The sequence below is a fragment of the Podarcis raffonei genome, chromosome 4 (genome assembly GCF_027172205.1).
Source record: "Podarcis raffonei isolate rPodRaf1 chromosome 4, rPodRaf1.pri, whole genome shotgun sequence".
Lineage (NCBI taxonomy): Eukaryota > Metazoa > Chordata > Lepidosauria > Squamata > Lacertidae > Podarcis > Podarcis raffonei.
This window is the reverse complement of record NC_070605.1, coordinates 72239796-72246377: the sequence shown is the minus strand read 5'-3', so window position 1 is coordinate 72246377 and position 6582 is coordinate 72239796.

The window sequence follows — 6582 nt, the reverse complement described above, 5'->3', positions numbered from 1 at the left end:
CTGCCCATTAACATTAACCTAAATTATGTATCCTTGTGTCTTTATTCTCTTGGGGGTGGCTTGGGGGGTCTTGAAGTGCAACCAGATTTTTTCACTGTAGATCAAGCTAGATTTAAGCATGTTGATGTCTCTGGTATCTTCTCTCTCTCATATCATGGCTGTCAGCTTACATTATGGACATATGTTCTGTGCTATTTTATTAATACTATTGCTACAAGTTTGACACGGTCTTTCGCTAGAGCAATAGACTTATAAACTTTAAAGTAATGAGACAACTCCATTGCCTTCAATGTTTTGAAATATGGCCTCTTTGTGGTATGTACCTTTGACTGGTTCTCAGAGTGGTTTAACAGCCAGCTCCTCTTCCCAGTGAACTCTGGGTACTGTAACACTGAAGAAAACAGGGGTTTCCTAACAACTCTCAGCACCCTCAACAAACTACTGTCCCTGGGATTCTTTGGGGGAAGCAATGACTGTTTAAAGTGGTATGATCCTGATTTAAATGCATAGTGCAGATAGGACCTGAGATGCACAGAACAGCAGAGCTCTCCCTCTAGAAGCTTAAATGAGTTTAGCCACACAAGGCCTGTGGGCTGAGACACACTAAGTTCATAAATTCCACCCAGAAAATCCACAGATAGTTAGAACTGTCACCGTATATTTAATTATAGAAAATAATGCCCATAACCATTTGCCATTTCATACAGAATACTAAAATAAGAGCTCTAATACCCTAACCTAGTTCACTCTCTATCCTCTAATAAATTACCTGAGAAAACAAGATTTGATCTTTTATTATTAAAGGAACTGTGAAGAGATCAAAATAACCACTAGAGGGTGCAAGTATCTCTTTTTTAAAAAAGAAAGAAGGAAGAAAAAGTGGTGTGTAAAGATAGATGAGGGGGAGAGATGCTGGAGGAATTTGTTACTTGTGTATTCCAAGCTAAACTAACCTTATCCATACCTTCCAGCTATTTGGGACTTATTGCTATATCCAGTATAGCAATATATCCAATATTGCCTTTCTCATGTCCGAAATATTCCGAGACAATTCCCAGTTCAGAATATATTTTGAATTGCATATTTTAAGAGAAGTATAATTACACAAAAAAAAGTTAGTGCAGATTTTTTTTAAAAAAGTAGAAATTGGCTAGCTCACTCATCCCTAGTAAGGGGACAGCCTTGAATCCCGCTTTGCGTCCAACCTCAGCCTGTTCATTACAGATCACACCATAGTTGCCAACTCCCTGAGGCCCTGGGTGCCCAAGCACCCACAAAATTCCCCATGAAAGGGCCAGATACCCACAAATTTTGGTGCCAGGGCCATGCACACTACCTAGCACCCATGGTCCTGGGCACCCACAGTCGCGGGGCCTAGTTGGCACCCCTGGCTCACGCAAAAGGATAGAGAAACTCCTATTGACATTTTGAATATACAGTGGTACCCCGGGTTAAGTATTTAATTCGTTCCGGAGGTCCGTACTTAACCTGAAACTGTTCTTAACCTGAAGCACCAGGTTAGCCTATGGGGCCTCCTGCTGCCACTGCACCGCCAGAAAACGATTTCTGTTCTCACCCTGAAGCAAAGTTCTTAACCCGAGGTACTATTTCTGGGTTAGTGGAGTCTGTAACCTGAAGTGTATGTAACCCGAGGTACCACTGTACTGCCATAAATCAAAGGGATATACAAGACTTAGGAGTAAATCACGGATAGCATATATTTATTCTTATCATCATTCTCATCACCACCACCACCATCATTATCCCACTGCCTTGAGGGCTATCTTCAGGAGAAAAAAAGACTAAGGAGCAAATAAACCCTACAAAAATCTGGAGTGTAGTCCCTAAGACAGTTGGATGGTGCCTTGTACACAAGGGCAGAAAAACGGGGTGCGGTGGGTACAGCCGCCCCAGGTGTCACCACTGGGGGGGGGGTGACAAAATGGTAGGCGGCACTCACCGTGGGGCATGCAGTGCGCCCGAGCCACATGTCTCTCTTGGGAGAGATGCAGTGGCTTGGGTGTGCGCAGGCTCTGTGCTGCCCAAACGGTCCACTTGCTGCCTCCCCCCCAGCTGTAGGGCAGCTGAGTGAGAGGAGGCAGCCAGACTCCGGAGGCCCCACGGTGCGCCCTGCCCCTATGGGTGGCTCTCCCCACCCCTGGGCGCGCTGCCCAGGTGCCCAAGTGGCTTCCTCTTCTGCTGCTTGTACACCTCCTTCCAGCAACTCCTGTGGCCAAGTTGGGGCCAAACATATTGCTCTGCTTTCCTCTGAACCACATCAGTGAGGCCAATAGGGGGTCTTGCTGTCTGTGCAGCCCAGGACCTCCAGACACATTGCCCAGGCTTGTGCCTGGGGGAGGTCACTTGGGTGCTACTAACATAGCAGTTTGACTTCACCCCTAGAGGTGCATTCCATCGTCTCTTCAAACAGATGGATGCCGACAACGTTTTATATCCTACCCCCCCCCCCCAAACTGAGCATCAAAGCGGCTCACATATTTATATCATAATAGTAAGTAGTTTACAAAAGGATAACAAATACTTCATAAACAGAACAAACCATGGAACTAAAAGACTACAATACTAGATGAAACGGGTATGTGGGTGGCGCTGTGGTCTAAACCACAGAGCCTAGGGCTTGGGTGGGCAAACTAAGCCCGGGGGCCGGATCTGGCCCAATTGCCTTCTAAATCTGGCCCGTGGACGGTCTGGGAATCAGTGTGTTTTTACATGAGTAGAATGTGTACTTTTATTTACAATACATCTCTGGGTTATTTGTGGGGCATAGGGATTCGTCCATCCCCCCCAAAAAAATATAGTCCAGCCCCCCACAGGGACTGGCCCACTGCTGAAAAAGTTTGCTGACCCCTGGACTAGGGCTTGCTGACTGGAAGGTCGGCAGTTCGAATCCCCGCAACGGGGTGAGCTCCCATTGTTCGGTCCCTGCTTCTGCCCACCTAGCAGTTCGAAAGTACGTCAAAGTGCAAGTAGATAAATAGGTACCGCTCTGGCGGGAAGGTAAACGGCGTTTCTGTGTGCTGCTCTGGTTCACCAGAAGTGGCTTAGTCATGCTGGCCACATGACCTGGAAGCTGTACACCGGCTCCCTCGGCCAGTAAAGCGAGATGAGCGCCGCAACCCCAGAGTCGTCCGCGACTGGACCTAAGGTCAGGGGTCCCTTTACCTTTACTAGATGAAACAATAACATCCCCTGCCAAAAAATAATAATCCCATAGCAGCTTACTTTGAAAACTTTGAAAGAGTTGAGAGATGACTCAGTTGTCTGGCCAGCAAGTACTTGTAAGATGGACAGAGGACCAGAGCCATCTGGACCCCACATCCTCCAATCACATCCCTCCCTTCTCCCCATACTGTCTTCAACCCATAACCTGTTGAATAGGGGCAATTTGCAGAGAATTAACCAGTGGTGGCTGGTCCATTAGGGCAAATGCAGCACTGCCCACTAATCTCAGTCTGCCCTCTGCCAGCCTTCACCTGCCCTGCCTTCTTACTTAGAACCAGTGCAGAGGGCAGCACAGCTTGTCAGCTTTCTCCTCCTCAGACTCAGTGTTTCCCTTTGTACTACTCAGTAGGGAAGAGGATGGGGACAAAACTGGAATGAGTTGGCTCTGCTTGCCATTAGCTCTGGCGCCACCTACTGTTGGCCTCCCTGCGTTCCGCCCTATCAGGCCAAATGGACACCAGCCACCACTGGAATTAACACAGGAATTCCAGGTGCTCCAACTGCATCTCCTCTGTTGCTTTTATTGCCATAGTTGCATCAGCAGTGAATTTCCTGGCTGGATTCCCCATCCCAAGTTTTCTTCTTGTGTCAGGTGCATATGGCTTGACATCTGCGCCAAAGGCCTTGATCTACGAGGGAAGCTCGGAAAGAATGCAAAAGTTCCTGTCAAGAGTTTATGGTGGAGAACAATACTCAATAAAGCGCTGCTCCTCTGTGCTCCAGTGTGAGAAAACTCTTGACAGAAAATTGGCTCTGTTGTTGAATGTCAAGGGAAGGTGTCAGGATGGTGCTCATTTGTCTGGGACTTCATTGCCGAGTGTTTCTGCGACTGTTACTTGAGTGTGACTGTGCATCTCTTCCACAGCTTGTTCCGATTTCGTGAAGGGGACTTTGTGGGATAGAAAATGCTATTTCACAGCCAAGGACGCCAGTCAAGTATTTTGTGTTTTTGGCAATCGATGGAGACAACACTTTACTGCATTCAAAGAAAAGATATATCAATGACTACTTCTACATTTTCCCCTCACCTATGTATCATATGCTGAACTGTGGGGTGCTCTGAAGCCTATATTCTCATAAAAATCCAGTATAGTATTTGCAGTATTTTAAAAATGATCTTTTTCAATGTGTCTCAACTTACCTCTCATAGCCAATTACCTGTCAGTTTCTTTAAGTTACTGCTTTAAGAGTTCATCCCTGTAGACAGTTTCCCTCTCTTGCCTTTGGCTTTTGGTGGTGTGGATTAGGGAGAAGAGAGCTGCTTCCTTAAAAAGAACACAAAGTGCTTGCAAACCCATTACTCATTTCAACAAAGGTAGCACTTGCTGCTAAGGGTAAACTCCAAGCCCCTGGGGGAGGAGACATGAACCCTTTCCTCTGCTAGAATTACGACAGTTCCCCACTGCAAATAACCCTTCCTAACTGTGGTATGAATTGTTCATGGGGAAAAAGAAGAAGTCAAATACATGCAGTCATATCCATCCTATATACAGTCTTCAAGTGCATATACATGCAGCCAAACAGGATCTTTTCATATGAGAGATGACAAGTTTTCCCTCAAACACCTGAATAAGTCTATACATGTATATACCAGAATTGCCAGATGGCAACCTCTTGCTACCTTAGGAGACACACCTCTGCTTCCAACTTGCTTAACTGGTACTATTTCCCTTCCCCACTGTAGAGCTGGTGTTAATAAAAAACCCACCAACACTATATTTTGGAGGCTGGTCCCCTAAACTTTGCTAACTGGAAATGAATCGGGGCATAGCAACGTATAAAGCAAATATCCTTCAACTTTTTATTTTTAAAAAAGAGAAATGTCCATTCTGACCGGAATTGTCAAAGTTTGGCATGCAGAAGTTCTTTTAAAGAAGAGAAGAAATACTGATAAATTAAATACAACATAATTAATTCAGCATCCAAAACCATACATTTCCTTATAATATTATTATGAGTTTGGGGTGGAAGGAGGAAGTAGGCTGGATGTGAGATCCTTCTATCCCCTGGGTCCAGCCTCCATCATAGGCTCAGGTTGTAGATATGTGTAAATAAACCACATATCATAAAGACACCACAGCCTCCGCTGTGCCTCATTTCCAAAAGGAAGCACGAATCTTGGGTAAACTCCTGGAACTCTTGGAATCTCAAACCACTCGGAGAATGGAATGGCTCGCAACAATATGCTTTAGCCACTAGAGGGTGGAGAGATACTGTAATGTAAGAACATGAGAAGTTGCATAGAGCAAACACCTCATTTTATTGCGGGCTTTTTGCACAATCCATTATCTTGAACTTTGCTCAAGACACCATCTAGGTTTCAAGTGGAGGTGCAGAAAGTACTGTATTTTTCGCTCTATAAGATGCACCAGACCACAAGACGCACCTAGTTTTTGGAGGAGGAAAACAAGAAAAAAAATATTCTGAATCTCAGAAGCCAGAACAGCAAGAGGGATCGCTGCGCAGTGAAAGCAGCAATCCCTCTTGCTGTTCTGGCTTCTGGGATAGCTGCACAGCCTGCATTCGCTCCATAAGACGCACACACATTTCCCCTTACTTTCTAGGAGGGGGAAAGTGAGTCTTATAGAGCAAAAAATACGACACTTAGATTTCGTTGGAATCTATGTTGATCTGTTGTTCATATAAGGAAAGATTTTGCCTAACCATGAGCAGACACTTTCTGAGACGAAGAGCTGTTCTACCAATGAACAGTCTACCTTGGGAAGCTGTGTGATCTCCTACGCTGGAAGTATTTAAGCAGAGACTGGGCAGCCATCTGCCAGCAATGCTGTGGTTGTGTCCTCCATTGGAGACCCCACCCTGAGTAGCAGGTTGAGCTGGATATCCCTTCCCAGCCTAAGATTCTAACCAGACAAATGGTTTCTGCAGCATGGATAGCAACGGCAAAATTATTCCACTAAGCACAATGTCATAGCTAGACACTTTCTCTAGCTGCTGTACAGAGAAAGCTTCAGTTCCCTGGCAGAAAGAGCCCTCATGTGTTGCTAGCAATCTTGGGTTCATTCCCACACAATCTTTCATTTCTTATTCACGACTGGTTGGTGGGATGGTGTCGGTGCTCTTTTGTTCTGTGACCTCAGAATGGAGCGGAGTAATAATTCTTTGCAGACACTCGAGGGTGCTGTTCTTAGAGAGTAACTGTTGCCCGTGGTGCCTGGTATCATTTCTAGTCACCAGTTTTAGAGGGTGTTGTGGCGCTTCAGTAATCTGTATCTATGATGTCAGCAGGAAAAAGAAAACGTGCATACATATTCTGGGAACCGATATTGTCAACTTGCCAACTGCCCAGGACAAAGAATGGCCTAATTTGCTTGTTTG